Source organism: Pelobates fuscus, chromosome 1 (assembly GCF_036172605.1).
Source record: "Pelobates fuscus isolate aPelFus1 chromosome 1, aPelFus1.pri, whole genome shotgun sequence".
In the NCBI taxonomy this organism is placed as follows: Eukaryota; Metazoa; Chordata; class Amphibia; order Anura; family Pelobatidae; genus Pelobates; species Pelobates fuscus.
In genome coordinates, this window is record NC_086317.1 from 416,543,956 (window position 1) to 416,561,937 (window position 17,982).

At 41.5% G+C, this 17,982-nt stretch overlaps 1 protein-coding gene across 1 annotated transcript in view; it reads left to right on the forward strand.

Moving 5' to 3' along the window:
* Positions 1-3,395: 3,395 nt before the first annotated feature.
* ITGB7 (integrin subunit beta 7) overlaps positions 3,396-17,982 on the forward strand; it is a 104,056-nt gene continuing 89,469 nt past the window's right edge. Inside the window, exon 1 of the mRNA XM_063428474.1 lies at positions 3,396-3,484. The gene's annotated coding sequence lies outside the window, so the exon portion shown is untranslated. The remainder of the gene's footprint in view (positions 3,485-17,982) is intronic.

Genomic DNA, 17,982 nt, shown 5'->3' on the forward strand with positions numbered 1-17,982 from the left:
GTTTTGGGGTATTTCTATGGTTTATGTTTTTTGTGTTTGCCTCTCTTTTCCTGGAAGATAATTAGCTTACGGTCTTTAAATAGATTATTTCCCACAGAGATCTTTGGGAGGGACTTGCATTGTATTGTGTAGAATGGGGGTTGGGTATTTAAGCAGGCAACTTGGCCATAATAAAGCAGTTCCTTTTCATCCTTCACTCAGTCTGGCTAATGTGCATCGGCTATACTCTATTCTGGTGAGCTTAATCACTTGAAGGTGTACCCAGGACCCTGTTCAAGGGTGGGAAGTGATGGAGGAAACCCAGGCAAACTTCCATGGTTAGGGGCTGAAACACTCCTGTGTCCCGGTGGACCGCCAGTCAGGGTGACAGGCGGTCCGTCATAGGCCCATATTGCAGTCTGTTGCAGGTGAAGACTATTCAAGAGCATTTATGTGACACACCATAACTACTGCAAACCCAATGAACCGCCACAGCTTGGTTTCTTAGTCCAGAGAGCATAGCAGGAACAAGCTCTTACAAGAGCTTAGTGATTACACTCAGGGGAGTATAGTGATTATAGCAATCCCCCAGAGTGTAGTTCTCCAATCTCCCAAACTTCATGAAGGTGCAAGATGATCTGAGCTTTAATGGTTCAGGTTGGCTTTTATACAATTTTCCAGGCCAGATGGGGCACAGGCACACAAAGGACATGAACCAATCAGAACAAATATACAGTCTGTGACACGCCCATATACAGCACACAATCCCTCCCCTCTGCTTGGGAGATAATTGAGTAAAGTCCTGTAAGTAACTCAATTATCTCCAGGCAGAAAAACAAAATTTTCACAAAGTTCAGAAAGTACCCCAAAACATAACATACCCCCAAAAATCACCCAGATCAGAGCAGGGGTTCAAAGGTTTCATGGAAGTCTCTTTTTCACCGGCTGCAAGCATGGCTTCATGCCCAAAACAATTCCAGGGAATTAGGACCAGCGGTCGGTCTCTCTTTGTGGAGTACAAAAGTACTTACATTACATGAATGGAGCCTTTTAAAGTGTATTGGGCAAGGTATATTGCAGGGCCCATAGTCACAGGGTAGGAGGCAAGCAAACAGGCCCCTCCAAAAACTTGTGGCAAACTCACAGAAAAAGGAGAGTTTGTCACACCCTCCAAAAGGTACAAAGTAATTACCTACACCAGACCTTATAATGGCTGCACTGAAAATTTATAAAAAAGAGAATAGTCAAAATCAAACCTACGTCAAAGGAAGACAGAGAACAACCAAAATGAAATACCAGAACCGAATCAAGGGAACCAGAAATCAGAGTAGTCAGGGAAAAGCCGAGTCAATATCAAAATAGCAAAAAAAAATGATACAAATGCACTCTTGGGACACTAGAAAAGTAGGATCCACAACAGGGCACTGAAACACTGGCTAAATGTGCTTTTATATGTTTGGGGGTATAGCATCGCCCCCAAAATGTGAGAGGGTGCCTGTAATTCCCACCCATTTTACTGCCCATCGCCTGAGGTCAGCACAGCGTCCGGCATCTGGGAGACTAGCCGATCGCACAGGAAGACTGGAGGTGGCAGTCTGCCCAATCAGAGAAACAGCTTTTTGGGATCCTTACAGAGTGGACTGATCCAGCTTTAGATGGAGCTGCTATTAAGCCTCATAGTGTGTTATTTCTGCTGATTTGGCATCTGCCTCCTTATTTTTGCTTTCTTATGCTCAAAATCCTCATGATTTCTGACCCCTTGAACCCAACAAACCCCAAACCCATTTCCAATAAACACATAACACCATTTAAGTGGGTAAGGCAACAGCCACAGCATTCATTTAACAAATGCCAGCAATTTTAAACATTCTGTCAGGAATTACCAGCAGCCAGCTACAATTAACGTGAATTCCAGAGCACACTTCACCTGAATTTGTCCTCAACCAAAGCAGGATGTGACTCCCCAAAAGGATGACAAGTCCTCATGGACTGCTATCCGCAATACGCTTACCCGATTGGAATGTGCCGTCTTTTCCCAGCTTTCTTCTCCAATCCTCTCCCAGACGGAAACACAAGTCACAGGCCCATAGGAAAGCATAGGATTGGCTGAGACTCTCAATGAGGCAGATCAGGGGCAGAGCCACCACAAGCTAAACACAGCCCTGGTCAATCAGCATCTCCTTATAGAAATACATTGAATCAATGTATCTCTATGAGGAAAGTTCAGTGTCTGCATGCAGAGGGTGGATACACTGAACGGCAGTGCCCCTTGAACCAACTTTAATAGCCATCTGAGGAGTGGCCACTGAAGGTATCCCCAGGCTAAAATGTAAACACTGCATTTTCTCTCAAAAAACAGTGTTTACTGCAACAACTCTGAAGGGAATTATTATACTCACTAGAACAAATACAATAAGCTGTAACTGTTCTGGTGACTATAGTGTCCCTTTGAGTGGCTGCCCGGGGTACCGGTCTCAGACAAGGGTCTGGAGACTCATGTCGCAATATACATGATACTGTTCAAATCATTTGGCACCATTTATTGAAGACCCCCTCCCCCAATCTAAAGTTTTATAACTGAAGTTCTGTGTTTAAAGTAATGGATTTGGTGGATCTTTAACAAATGGTGCCAATCAAGTGTGTGCTAGATATAGTACTGTGTTAAGTTAAGACCAGCTTGCAATACACTGTTTGTTGTGACTGTCTGGGAGATGCTCCTTGGGAGAATGACACGTGGACATCAGGCAGCTTCAGAGTGCATCTCCTGCTGCTCATCTGTCACTACTCCTGAACCTGTACCACCAAGAGTAAAGACAGACACGGTGGGGGCAGATCCAAGGACATTAGGCAAGGCCTTGCTCAATCTGCCATCTTGTCTAGGGCCCAGTGTGGTCTTAATTTGCTTTTAATACAGAAGTGCTAAATGTTGAGAGACATCCTATTCTCTGGCATTTTCTCGTTATTGTATACTCAAGAATAGCACAGCACCTGTTTTGGGTTGATAAATCTCTTCCACTCTTCACAGACCAATACAGCAGGGGTTATGAGTGCAAAGTAAACATAAATTTTAATTATTGAAAATTAAATTATGAATTCTAAATTATCACTCAAAGTGGCAGCAAACTTATATTTTCAATTTTGCAGCTTTGATAGAAGTAAATATGCAGAATAAAATTGGACTTCAGATTACTGAAGCCCTGACAAGGGGAGAACAGCACTTGGACATAACACTACGGATATTTACTTGTATAACCTTGACTTTTACCCCAGTTGTGATGTACTTAGATTTGGTTGATTGCTTCCTCTTTGCAATTTTGTCTTGTGGTTTTTGCATGTACAATAAGGAAGGGAGGTTGGGGAAGATGTCTTAGTTTTAACGTCTGAGTGGGCGATACTTTGTAATTTGTTCTACAAGACTTGATGCATATGTTTCTTGTTTCTCGTCGCTTAGAGATCTCACTTCTTGTTTGAAAAAGCTGAAAACCAAAGTAAACTGAGCGAGACTGTGAGTACATAATTTTTTTATTTTATTTTACTCTGAACTATAAATCCATTTTCTATAGATCGTTTTAACTATTTTCTTGATTAACACATAAAACCCAGAAGAACAGGGATAAAACAACTTTTTTTAGGTATAAAAGTACATTTTTGTTCATTAAACTATTTTAGCATGGGGTACATTTTTATGAGTATCACCTAAAAAACTTGACATATGCACATAAAGACATGCATTGTATATGAAAGTATATTGTTTTTGCTTACTACCGTTCTACTATTGTGTGGTTTGAATAACAGTTAGCATCGTTACCAGAACAATTTCAGGGAGCAAAAGTCGTTTTAGGGTCCTAAACATCAAACTTTATTATATATCATTAACCCAAGAAAGTGGGTTAAACCAAGAAGACAAAATAAAAGTCAAAAACATTTATATTTTACTTGAGTGGGCAATTGTTATTTTATGATATTTGTTGTGTTTATTTTCTGTCTTCTAACTTCGGTATTTTCATTTAAAATTAATTTATTAATTTATTTTAATTTCTTTGAACCATAAAACAAAAGCTTTGGGAAATAAATCTAGATAAATAGTTTTAAAAGGCAGACTGAATCACTAACTGTGTAAAGAATATGTAATGTAATGCTTAATCTGTTTTACTGTTGTAGTTTGCTCTATTACCTTTAAATATTCTCCACATTGGGATACAAGGATTCTCGTAAAAATGCTTTTTTTTTTAATTATAAAATAATTAGCAAAGTTTTCATGATTTATTTATTTATTTATATTGCACAATGGCGATTGACTTAAAAGGAAATTGAAAAAGGATATTAATCTAAAATATTCTTAACTGAATGATTTAGATTGTGAGAATTCCCAAATCCATTAACACTTTTAACATTTTGCATGAAGTATTGTGTTAACAATTTGAAGATGGAATGGGGATGGAATGAAAAAAAAAAAAAAAATGAAGAAAACTCGAGATGAGTAAATATTTTAACCCACAAATATTCTGATGATTATACTATTGATGTATTGACTCTCTGTGACTGTGTAGCCACTTGCAGACACATACATATATCCTACATTAAGCTAACATGTTGGAAACTTGGATTCCTAAATATACCAGGAAAACACCAGGAATACTAATGTATTTGAATATAATTTTCGATATATATATGCCGCCTCAGCTACAGTATTATAAAAAAAAAAAATCAGATTTGTCCTTCTGCCATAATTATTAACTTTATTAAAGCGGCACTGTCATGCCGAACTTACCTTTCCTCAATCTCTTCCTCTTCTACCCCTCTCTCAGGATCTGTTCTTCTTTTCTTCCTGTCTCCTTTAGTTTTCTTTAAAACCATAAGACAAAGTAGGGACTCTTTGTCTTATGGGATTCCTCCGCTTGACCAGCTCTGACCAGCGGAGGAGGAAAGTGTGCTTCATTTCCGCTGGTCAGAGCAATTTTCCCATGATCCCTAGCTTTCCTCCCTGTTCCCACAATGCTTCCTGTCAGTATTGCCAAACGTCCTGTCACTTAGACAGAACGCCGGCAAAACTGCCGAATTGCATCCTAACAGAATTCTCCATTGGTGTTAGGATGCAATTCGGTACTTTGTTTGTATCGGAATTTCATTCTAATGAATGAAACTCCGATCCTATTCATTGCCGCGGCTGCATCTTGCAGCCGCTTAGTAGATAACTCCCTAATTCCCACGGTATCAGGGAGCTATCTACTAAAAGGCTGAAAGACCTGAATTGGTCTTTCAGCCAACTTTACTAATACTAAGTAAAGATTACTTAGTATTAGTAAATAATATGCCCCTACTCGCTATACCGCGAGTAGGGGCATGTCTAGTAAGCAGTGAGCAGCCTGTGGCTGCTCACTGTAAAAAACAAAAACAAAAAAAAAAAACAATAAACACCCCCCCTCCCCTGCGCGGGGGTTAAAGATTGGGGGGGGGGGGACCTACTGTCCCCCCCTCCGGCCCCCACCCCTGCGCGGTGGGGGCCCTAATAAAACAATAAGGGGGGGGACCTATTGTCCTCCCCCCCGGCCCCCACCCCTGAGCGGTGGGGGCCCTAATAAAACAATAAGGGGGGGGACCTACTGTCCCCCCCCCGGCCCCCACCCCTGCGCGGTGGGTGGGGGCCCTAATAAAACAATAAGGGGGGGGACCTACTGTCCTCCCCCCCGCCCCCACCCCTGCGCGGTGGGTGGGGGCCCTAATAAAAACAATAAGGGGGGGGGACCTACTGTCCTCCCCCCCCGGCCCCCACCCCTGAGCGGTGGGTGGGGGCCCTAATAAAACAATAAGGGGGGGACCTATTGTCCTCCCCCCCTGGCCCCCACCCCTGCGCGGTGGGTGGGGGCCCTAATAAAAACAATAGTAGGTCCCCCCCTTATTACCATTTTTTTTTTTTTTTTACAGTGAGCAGCCACAGGCTGCTCACTGTTTAGTGGACATGCCCCTACTCGCGGTATAGCGAGTAGGGGTATTGGGGAGATTTTAATCTCCCTTGTTCTATTATGGGGGTCATATTGACCCCCATAGAGTGAGGGGGGACATGGGGGGCTTAGGAAGTGGCGAGTAGCACTGCTCCCTGCCGCTTCTATAGTTACATATTACAAGGAGGGAGCTGCACGCCGGTAGCTCCCTCCTTGTAATAAACTGAACGAAAAAACTAACACTGATACACAGTGTTAGTTTGTTCATCTGATTTTTTCTATTCATTCATTCGTCTGTCTGATGAATGAATGAATAGATGAAATTCCCGTTCGCATGTCCAGGTGTTTCACTGGGCATGTGCGGGAATCACACAGTCTGTGTAGTGTGGGTAGATGAAGTGTCCCACAGGGACTTCACCTACCCACACAAAGATGGCGGCGCCCTGAATAAAGATCGGGGCAGAAGATAAAGAATTAAAAAGAGGTAATGTGGGGGGCTTAGGGGCATTTGGGGGTGACTAGGGGGTCGATTGGATGTAGTGGAGGCGGGAGGGGGGTTAAAAAAAAAAAACGGGATTCGGCATGACAGTGCCGCTTTAACAGAAGGTTTGGAAACAAGTGGTACTGAAATAATAGCTATAACATTATACATCTCAGTTTTCATAGATGTCCCCAGATGGATAAGTATGGACGCAAATGCTGTGTGGTTTTGGTGTTTTTGTTTTCATGCTCAGTAGTGAAGCAGTACAATCTTAAATGCATTATTATTCCGCTACCCTTTGCACGATCGAAGAAATTAGTCATTTTCTTACAGATCATGGTAGATTCCCACACACATTTTGTTTAGGTATTACTAACATACCCGAAATCTGGCATTTTAATTGCGTTCTAGCAGGTTGCACATGTCTGCAACTTTAGTTTTAAGATATAGTCAACACTTGGTAATCAAAGCACATCAGTCTTGGTCAGATATTATGCTGGGATGTGAGAGAAGAAAGAGTTAAAAAAAAATACTGTCATATTAACAAAACCAAAAAGAAAAAAAATGAGGGCAGCATTATAAATTGCAAAATGTGCACACCAAGTGCTACATACAAGTTCATTGGAAGGACAGAAAAGTACAAACGCTTCACGTTCTCCCCTTTGCTCTTTCTCAATGCTTGTTAATACATGACATGTATTAAGAAAGGGGAGAACCCTAAATGTTTGTACTTTTCTGTCCTTCCAATAAACTTGTATGTAGCCATTGGTGTGCACATTTTGTAATTGATAGCGCTGCCCTCTTCTTTTTCTTTTTGGTTTTGTCAATTATAACCCTGCTTGGAACTGCATTGGAATGTGTCAGCAGCGCAATAGGAATTGATGTATCTACTTTTTAAATTTTTGTTATTTTGAATTTTTACTGTGGCTACTGCCATCTTAATTTCTATCTGCCTGTTATTTTTCTAATCACAACTATATATAAATGTCTCTCTATATAATAATTTCTATTTAATCTGTTCTATCTATAACTTTCTATTTATAATTAAGTGTTCTTGCATGGCAAGACCACTTACAATTATCTCACAAATATATTATTATTCTTATTATAGCCAAATTTACCACCCTAACTTCTCCCACAGTTTTTACACTACATAGACAGTAATATACAGAAACATGCAGATTGTTCCCAATCGGTGTGCTATTACTTTGTGGAACGTTTCGTTGAATGGTTCACGAAATATCGTCGTTTTTGTGGCGAAATTGGTCCCATAGTAATGAATGGTGGAATGTTCAAAACTAGAGTGAGAGCTGACAAAAACTGAAAAATCAGGACATGATTTCTAAACTGCCACCACTCCCTCATTTTCAAGCCCACCTACACAAATCTTATCTCAAAACGTTCAGCTATCCCTGCTGCCACTAAAAAACTCCACTCTAGCCACCTCAAAATTGAAGGGCAATTTTTAAACTGCGACTGTGCCTCCATTTTTAATATCTCAGAGACATACTATGTATCAAAATGTAGGTCTGGGTCTTGTGATTCTCACAATAAAAAGCTCTTCGCTGTAGGATTTATAGTCTTTAAAACTACGACCGTTTGAAGATGGCAACCACCAGTGAAGTAAGCAATTTGGAGCAGTTTGTTTTTAACTGCTGTTCTCTGCCCTTGCTGTAGAGTGAGTTGCCATAGGAACCCAGTTGTGTGAGCAGCCAGCAGGGCCGGCCTTAGGGGTGTGCGAGCTGTGCGGCCGCACAGGGCGCCATGGTGCAGGGGGCGCCCTACGGCCGCATAGCTCACACGGCATGTCTGTTAGCCGCAATGCTAACAAGACATTTGCCTTGGGCGGCATTTTCCAGGGGGCGGCAAAAAAAGCCGCCCCCAAATGCCCAAGGCAAATGTCTTGTTAGCCTTGCGGCTAACAGACATGCCTGGCTGCTGGGCGGTCGGGCGGCGCTGGCGGGCGGCTGGCGAGGGAGCACTTCCTCTGAGCTGTATGCTCAGCTCCCTCGCGCGCCGCAGAGTGAGGCTGGGAGCCGGAATATGACGTCATATTCCGGCTCGCAGCCTCACTCTGCAGCGCGCGAGGGAGCTGAGCATACAGCTCAGAAGAAGTGCTCCCTCGCCAGCCGCCCGCTCGCCCGCCCGCCCAGCCCAGCAGCCACTGGACCACCAGGGAGGAAGAGACCCCCCCCCCAGCATTCCCAAAGGTAAGGAGGCTGGGGGGGTCTAAATAAATGTTAAAAAAATGTGTTAATGTGGGTGTGTGTGTGTGTATGTTAGTGTGTGTATGTTAATGTGTGTCTGTTAGTGTGTGTGTGTGTGTCTGTTAGTGTGTGTGTGTGTGTGTCTGTTAGTGTGTGTGTGTGTGTGTCTGTTAGTGTGTGTGTGTCTGTTAGTGTGTGTGTGTGTGTGTGTATGTTAGTGTGTGTGTGTATGTTAGTGTGTGTCTGTGTCTGTTAGTGTGTCTGTGTCTGTTAGTGTGTGTCTGTGTGTATGTTAGTGTGTGTCTGTTAGTGTGTGTCTGTGTCTGTTAGTGTGTGTCTGTGTCTGTTAGTGTGTGTCTGTTAGTGTGTGTCTGTGTCTGTTAGTGTGTGTCTGTGTGTATGTTAGTGTGTGTCTGTGTCTGTTAGTGTGTGTCTGTGTCTGTTAGTGTGTGTCTGTGTCTGTTAGTGTGTGTCTGTCTGTTAGTGTGTGTCTGTTAGTGTGTGTCTGTTAGTGTGTGTCTGTGTCTGTTAGTGTGTGTCTGTGAGTGTGTTTGTCTGTTAGTGAGTGTGTGTGTCTGACTGTGTGTGTGTGTGGCTGTCTGCCTGTGTGTGTCTGTTTGCCTGTGTGTGTGTGTGAGACTGTCTGCGCGTGTGTGTGTGAGACTGTCTGCGCGTGTGTGTGTGTGACTGTCTGCGCGTGTGTGTGACTGTCTGCGTGTGTGTGTGTGTGTGTGTGTGTGACAGGGTGTGTGGGAAGGGGTAAGGAGTGGGGGAGGGGGGGACGGGAAGGGGGGGCGCTGTGAAGATTTTTTGCACAGGGCGCCCAAATGCCTAAGGCCGGCCCTGGCAGCCAGCAGAGTGTTCCGGAACACAGAGGCTGCTAGATGAAACACATTCTCTAAACTGCTATCATTCCTACAGGTTTGATAACACAAAAGTGAGCAATATCACATTTAATAAATTTATTTTGAGCCACTCCAAATAGTTACTTTACTCACTCCAAACACTCCACACAGTTACTCTGCCCACTCCATAAAGTTACTCCGCCCAGTCCAACCTTTCCACAGTTACTCCAGCCACTCCAATCACAGAACAGTTACTCAAGCCACTCAACCCAGTTACTCCGCCCACTCCAATTGTAGACTACTGGTGGAGGCAAGGACACTTCACACAATTTCCCCAGAAATTGTAGCTTTTCTAGTTCTGTATCTAATCTCATCAATATATGTCTTTCTTTATCTTTCTGTTTAATATTCTCCATCTATTTATTTATTTGTATATCTCTTTATACTCTTTATCTTTATCTATATCTTTCTATTTATATTATCTCTCATCCAACCATCTGTCCACCTCTCGATCTGTCTTTCTGTCTATCTATCTATTTCTATCTATTGATCTGTCTGTCTGCATGTCTGTTTATCTAATCAATTTAATCTTCTAAATGAAAATACTTCTTCTTTTCCTTGATCTCTAGGAAATAGTTTTTCTCATTTCCCATTTTTCGTTTTTTTAATTTTAATTTCCAGTTTTCTAGATTTTATTTGGCTTGTTTTGTTGCTTTTTTTCCCCATTCACTACTTAGTTATTTTAGTGAAATATTTCTTTGAAAACAAAAATCCTAGCTAGCACATAAACATGGAATAAAATATAAACTTTGTTTATAGATTGCATTACACAAATACCTAATTAAAAAGAGAATCCAGGTTTACACAATTCTAAATGTCACCTTTTTTTCCGTCTTTGTACAAAAATATTTGTGAGAATGTTTTAGAGATATCTTGATATAGCAAATCTTGCACAATAACAGAAATAATTTAAAAGCGAATGATCATTTTGGTAGCTGTTACAAAAATAGATTAATAGAAATGATCAAATGCACCACCCATGTGTAGGAAGACTGATGATATTTTTGGGCGTCATCATTGAAATGGAAATATACACTTCCCTCTCCTGTCTCTGATTGCAAGAATACAGTGATGACGTTTGACTTGTTGTGAAATGGGGGGGTTACTTACAGTCCTTTTGCAAAATACAAAAATACAAACAGATAGAAATGGACTCTGCAAAGAGAAATGTGTTTCTCTGCAGGGTAAAAACCAGTTCTGGAGCAAAGAAAATGATACCTGGGCATATCTGGACTTATGTTAGTTTTTTCTTGCTCTACAATGCAGAATGAATGTGAGCACTTGTATGTACATTGGGTTTGACAGATATAATGCTCAATTAAAATGTTTGGATTTTTGGGACCTTACAGGATCTTTGAATCTGAAAATAATCTAAATATATTTGTAAATAATCATGTCGGTGACATAACTAACTTATATAACAATGTTTTTACCTGCATTCTCAAAGGACTGATACAAACGTTTGTCAATTATACAATACTATGACTGGTGCTTTGAACTCCTAATATGGAGAGATCTGGATGTCTGTCCTGTATCGTCTTTTATATAAACAAAGAAACACAGTAGTGTGATAAAGAGGCTCTTAGTGATTTGAAAAGTGTCAGATCTATAGCCGCTGAAAACACTTTGTGAGCACTCCAAACAGCCCACCAACAATATACAATTTTAACAAACGCACTAAAAATTGCTTATATGATAATCCCGTCACTCAATTGTTTAGGTGATAATCCTTCACAACAGAAAGTGCAATTGCAGCGCTAGAGTATGAAACTGGGACTTAGCCCTCACATAAATATATATTGGATTTACATAAAACAGAAAGAGATCAAAAATATATATATAGTGTGTTACTGTGAAGATAAGGTGAGTATGTTATCGTTGTTGTTGTTGTTTAGTTGTTCAGTCCGACTCTCCGTGACCATGTGGACCATAGCACACCAGGTACATCTGTCAGTCACTGCCCCTCTGAGCTCCAACAACTTCATGTTCGTGGCTTCAGTGACCTCATCTATCCATCTCCGTCTCTGTTGTCCCCTTCTTCGTGTGACTACAATCTTTCCCAGCATTCTCTAGAGAATCCTGCCTTCTCATTATATGGCCAATATATTTGAGCTTCAGCCTCATGATCAGAGCTTCCAGTGTACAGTTTGTCTTGATTTCCTGTAGTACAGATTTATTGGATCTTCTTGCAATGCAAGGGATTCTAAGTAGTTTTCGCCAACACCACAGTTCAAAGGCATCAATTCTACGATGCTCAGCCTTCTTTATAGTCCAGCTCCCACATCCGTATGTTACTACTGGGAATACCATAGTTCTGACTATGCTGACCTTTGTTCATAGTGTAATATCTTTAGTTTTTATCAGCTTGTCCAAGCTTGCCATCGCTCTACTCCCCAGAAGCAAACGTCTTTTAATTTCATGACTACAGTCACCATCTGAAGAGATCTTGGATTCCAGGAAAATAAAATCTGACACTGCCTCCACTTCTTCCCCATCTATTTGCCAGAAACTAAGATTGCTGTTTGCCATGATCTTTTTTAACATTAAGCAGCAAGCTAGCTTTTGCACTCTATTCTTTTACCCTCATCAACAGGTCCTTTAGTTCTTCCTCACTTTCAGCCATCAGAGTAGTATCATCCACATATCTGAGGTTGCTGATATTTCTTCTAGCAATATTGATTCCAGCTTTGGATTCATCCAGCCCAGCCTTACGCATTATGTATTCTGCATATAAGTTGAATAAATAAGGTGACAATATACAACCTTGTTGCATTCCTTTCCCGATCTTGAACCATTCTGTTGTCCCATGTTCGGTTCTGACTGTGGCTTCTTGGTCCACATACAGATTCCTCAGGAGGCAGGTGAGATGATCTGGTACTTCCATCTCTTTAAGAACTTGCCACATGTTGTTGTGATCCACACAGTCAAAGGCTTTAGAATAGTCTATGAAGTAGAAGTAGATGTTTTTCTGGAACTCTCTGGCTTTCTCTATTATCCATCGTACATGTTATCCTAGGTGGATGGAAATAAACTCACATGGTGTAGAGCCTTTTCTGTGGATATAGGCTCTAAACTCAGAGACGTGTGTGCCTTCAGGTGGCATATACAACATTTCTTCTATGGATGCAAACAGCTGTCGATCGGTAGTATATGTGGAGATGAAGGAAATACGATAAAAAAGTAGAAACTTCTAAGTGCAATATTAATTATATCTGGTGCACTAATATAAAAACTATCACCTGGTATGGAGCCTATAGAACTGTCTCCAAGGTGTCTGGCTTGGTGTCAGTTTAGGGTGACACTCCCCTGTGTGGAACCCAGATGGAGATTGAGGATATTCAAAGGTAAGTATAAATTAAAATATACCTTTTATTACCATAAAAATAAAATTAAAAAAGTGTACAATTACAATAAAAATAAAGGTGATGATTGACCCTCTTGCTGTAAATCGTCTTTCTCAATCAGTAAAGGTGTGTATTCAGGTTCCTGTTTATGCAGTGGTGTATTTTGAATTTGTGCTGCCCTAGGCATGACAGAACTGGGGTACCCCCTAATTTAAATTTGACCCACCCCTTCTGGTCAAGGCCACACCTCTACCTGTTAAACACTAACACACTCTTTGACTGACATACACACAGACACACCCACTCACTGACCACTCACACATTCTCAGATACACTGACATACACTCACTGGCAGACACACATACTCACACACTCACTGATTTGACAATCTGACAGACACACAATTTTACTGATTTTACACAATCTGACAGACACACACAATCACTCAGACACGCACTGACACACGCACTGACACACGCACTGCGTGTGCGCACCCCTTAACAAATGTCTAAACTCCCATAGTATCCAATGCCCAAATACCGTACAGTAATGAAGAGAGATCTGCCCCCAATGCTTTAAACTGTCCCGTCGCTCGTTTCGCCAGTATTCATTTTTGCGCATAAAAACACTGCATTTTTTCAATTCCATCATGGCCCAGTTAGAGTGTGAACCAATATGTATTTCATTACCGTATTTCCTTTTTTGTTGTTGGCATTTTCTCTTAGGGCATAGAATTGTTATATATACTCTTATAGCAGCGGCGTTAATAATGGAGCAACTTCCAATGCTGGAAGTTGCTCCAGCATTGAAGAGGAAAGACAAACTGTTAACTAAGCTAGCAATAATTAAAATTGAGTGGTCTTGGAAAAATTCATTTTTGCGGTCATTCAGACTGTGCATTGCAATCTCACAATAACGGTCGCCGAGTGCGGAGTTATCGTGTGTCTGCTCTTCTACTGTTCTTGTGATTGTTATAAGCAAGTCTTGTGTGAGTCATTTCTAGCATGGGGGTTTGGTACAAGATTAAACTAAACAGACAGTTAGTCTTCATTTTACCAAACACAACAGCACACAAAAACAGAAGTCTTTGTTCTACCGAACATTTCGATGAAACAATTTTTGATCATCCGGACGCCTCCAACATTTTTTATAATCCGGATGTCATGACTCAACTGTATCTAAACTAAATTGAAAAAAAAAAAAAAAATCAATTACAAAAATGTTAATGAGGAATGTCACACCTCCCCACTAACACCTCACAGGTTAGGAACCCCTGTTCTAGAAGCAGGCAGTATTTCAGTAATTTGGGCAGAATGGCTCTCTCACTCAGTTGATGTTCAGGTCCACAAGAGAACAAAGAAAGAATTAGAATGCTTAGTACACTTGGTATATCCACTAAACTCCTACTTTTTGCCCAATCTTAGGCATTTAACTTGATAAACTAAATTCAGATATTAGGAAGTTTACATAATATTGTATTGTGTTTTACAATCCGTATAAGCCCTAATACACTGGAGTTAAAAAAACAACAAAAAAAACTACTTTTGTTGGGCCTATGCTTCTCTAGAAACAATAATTTCCTGTTGAGACTGACTTTGTCACTCTTTACCAAAAACACTGTTACAGCACAAAGAGCCAGTATAGTGAAAGCCACAGGCTATGTATGTGTCAGCTTACTGTCAGAGCCCCAGATTTTGACAGTGAATGAAGTGATGAGGTATATGTGAAGCCACACATAGACTATTCAGACAATAATTATCGATGATTCTGACCACATATGTTAAATATAAAATTTCACTGTTCGGTTTGAGAACCACAATAAAGGCTTTATAACACCTAATCTTAGAGTTGCACCCTTTACATGTCAGAAGAGATAAAGAGGAGAGCGTGTCTTGGTCCTCAGAGGGGAAATACATTAATATGCAGTCCTTACAAGCACACCAACGGTCAATTCACCAAATTTGCAGTGCAAACAGGGGACTCGTGGTTTGACACCACAGTCTTAATCCATGTGCACAGTTGTGTACATCAGGTGTTCCAAGTGTGTCGAGGCTGTGGCAGCTCTAGACTTTGTGAAGCCTTAGGCAAAACTCAACCATGAGGCTTCACTAACATCAATAGTGAACAAAAATAAATAGGGGTTGCATTGTGTGTGTATAAGAAGCTGTAGTTATATTGAAGGGCGGACTTGCAGTGCTGGATACAGAGAGTTAGTCTCTGTATTTGTCGCTCAGAGACTTACAGTGTCTTGGCTCTCTGTGCAGTTGCGTTGTGAGTTCTCTGACAGTAGTTTTGGCATAATTTGCAAACTAAACTAATTTGCAATAAACAAATGGAATTTGCAATCATGCTAATTATGTATACACTATTGTGGGATAAGGTTGTATAGCCTTGCAGTTGTGTATGGAAAATGCTAGTGTGAATGGTTTAATGGAAACAGAAATGAAAATATTGATTGGACAAAATAACTTTAAAAAAATAATTAACCAAATAAATAAAGTTACACTTGGAAAACAGTGTAATTTCCCCACATGTTATATAATTCTTTCACATATATATTACCCTATATGTTCTTGATATGTTGCCCTATATATTGTATGAATGTATGTCTCTCTGAGTAAATTATCCGTTAAACAAACTGAGGCTGAAACTGTTGCAAAGCCACTGCCGCAGAGACGTCCTAGGAATGGCAGATGGATTACTGTAGGATATGGTATTAGCGTTGTGGACAAAAGACATATTGCACAGTCTGTTGCTCTACATGATTAATTTTCAGCACTCTGAGAGTGTAGTGTTGTTATGGAGACAGACTCAGGCACCGAGTGTAGTGATGTTATGGAGACAGGCTCAGGCACCAAGTGTATTGGTGTTGTGGAGAAATGCTTAGGCATAAAGTTTAGTGGTGTTATGGAGACAAGCTCAGACACCGAGTTTGTGGAACCACCATCCTCTACGTCAAAGTTGTGCAAGACTGCAGCCAATGACAAAAAGGATAAGTTGAGGCCTGATAGAAAGCAGTTGTTGTTGGGGGATTCTATCATAAGAAGTGTGGAGTTTGACAATAGTAGCTTTGTGAGATGTGTTCCTGTAACTACTGCTCACAGGGACAGTAGACGTATTTGTAATATTGTTAAGCTAGCAAAGCAGGAAGGGGAATTTAATGTACTTGTCCGTCTAGGGTCAAATGACTTGGCTTGCAATGAGGTTTCAGAGGTAAAGGAAGTTTTTTATGTTTTTACCAATGATATACGGCAGGTTACTTCCACGCTGTCATTCTCTGAAGTTCTGCCTGTGCATAACACTCAGAATGACAGGCGGAAGCGTATTAGAGACTTTAACTTGTGGCTTGGTGAATGGTGTCGGGAGGAAGGATTTGACTTTATTTCTCATGGTAGCTCTGTTTGGAATGGAAATAAACTGTACAAAAAAGATGGTTTGCATCTTTCTCAAAAGGGAACTAATATTCTCAGTAAGCAGTTCAGAGGTTTTGCTAGGACGTATTTAAACTAAAATAGGGGAAGGTGAGGGGGGGGGGGGCAAAAGGGTGACAAAACATCAATCCAATTGCCTCTCAAAACAAGTACAGAAAGTGCCTGTAGCAAGTGTGTTAAAAAAATGATAAGCTTAGAGTCATGTCTACAAATGCTCACAGTTTAGTGAATAAGATCCATGAACTTGTGGCAATAATGGCAACTGATAATGTAGATTTAGTTGCTGTTACTGAGACATGGTATAATGAGAAAAATAACTGGGAAATAGCAATACCAGGGTATTCTTTATATAGAAAATACAGAGAAAGCAAGAAAGGGGGAGGGTTGGCCCTGTATAGACGGATAACATAAAATCTAACCTAATAAATGCTAGTGAGGAGAACATAGAATCAGTTTGTCTTACGTTAGAATTTGGTTATCACACAGTAACTATGAGCCAGGTACTCTGGGGGGGGGGAGGGGGCTTACTATAGCAGCGCTATCTGCAGATCACCAAGCTAGGGTGATATCGAGGGCTAGCCTGCACTACAGTGGGGGTGGCATCTACCGCCGTGGGGGAACCACACGTGGGGGGCACTGCACCTGGGGGTATGGTGAGGCTGCCGGCCAAGTGCCAAAGTGGGGGTACGCTATCTACTGGGTGGCATCCCCACTCAGAAGGGAGATGGCACACTTGTGGATGTAGCCCGGAGGATCTGGGGTTGGGGAATTACCAGAGGGACACCATGGCAATATGGGGCACCGGCATCACGCCACTGGGTAATGGCCCACATGTTGGAGGCGATATGGGAAGGCAAGGAAGGTTTAGGGGGGGAATACTCCATACATGGTTTGGGACTGTTAAAGATAAGACTCTATGCAATTGCAACATTTAAGTATACTACCGAGCTGAGGGGGGAAAAGGGCAATGGCTGACATCGGCCACCGGAATAATCTGGAATTTGTAGGCCCTCCTAGCTATCCTCAGAGCAGTGGTCACTACAAAGAGGCCACACCATGAAGGGGACCCCTATCGCCACGTGACCTAACTAAGAGAGAGCGCGGTCCATTCCCAGCCACGGGACTGCCGGGGCCTAAATAGAACCCAAAAAGGGTGATAAAACATCAATCCAATTGCCTCTCAAAACAAGTACAGAAAGTGCCTGTAGCAAGTGTGTTAAAAAATGATAAGCTTAGAGTCATGTCTACAAATGCTCACGGTTTAGGGAATAAGATCCATTAACTTGTGGCAATAATGGCGTGGTATAATGAGAAAAATAACTGGGACATAGCAATTCCAGGGTATTCTTTATATAGAAAATACAGAGAAAGCAAGAAAGGGAGAGGGGTGGCCCTGTATAAACGGATAACATAAAATCTAGCCTAATAAATGCTAGTGAGGAGAACAGTTTGGAGAGTCAGTTTGGGTTACGTTAGAACTTGGTTATCACACAGTAACTATGAGCCAGGTACTCTGGGGGGCTTACTATATCAGTGCAATCTGCAGATCACCAAGCCAGGGTGATATGGAGGGCTAACCTGCACTACAGTGGGGGTGGCATCTACCGCCGGGGGGAACCACACAAGTTTTTGGGGGGCATGGCACCTGGGGGTATGGAGAGGGGGGGGAGACCTGCAATGTACAACATTTGAG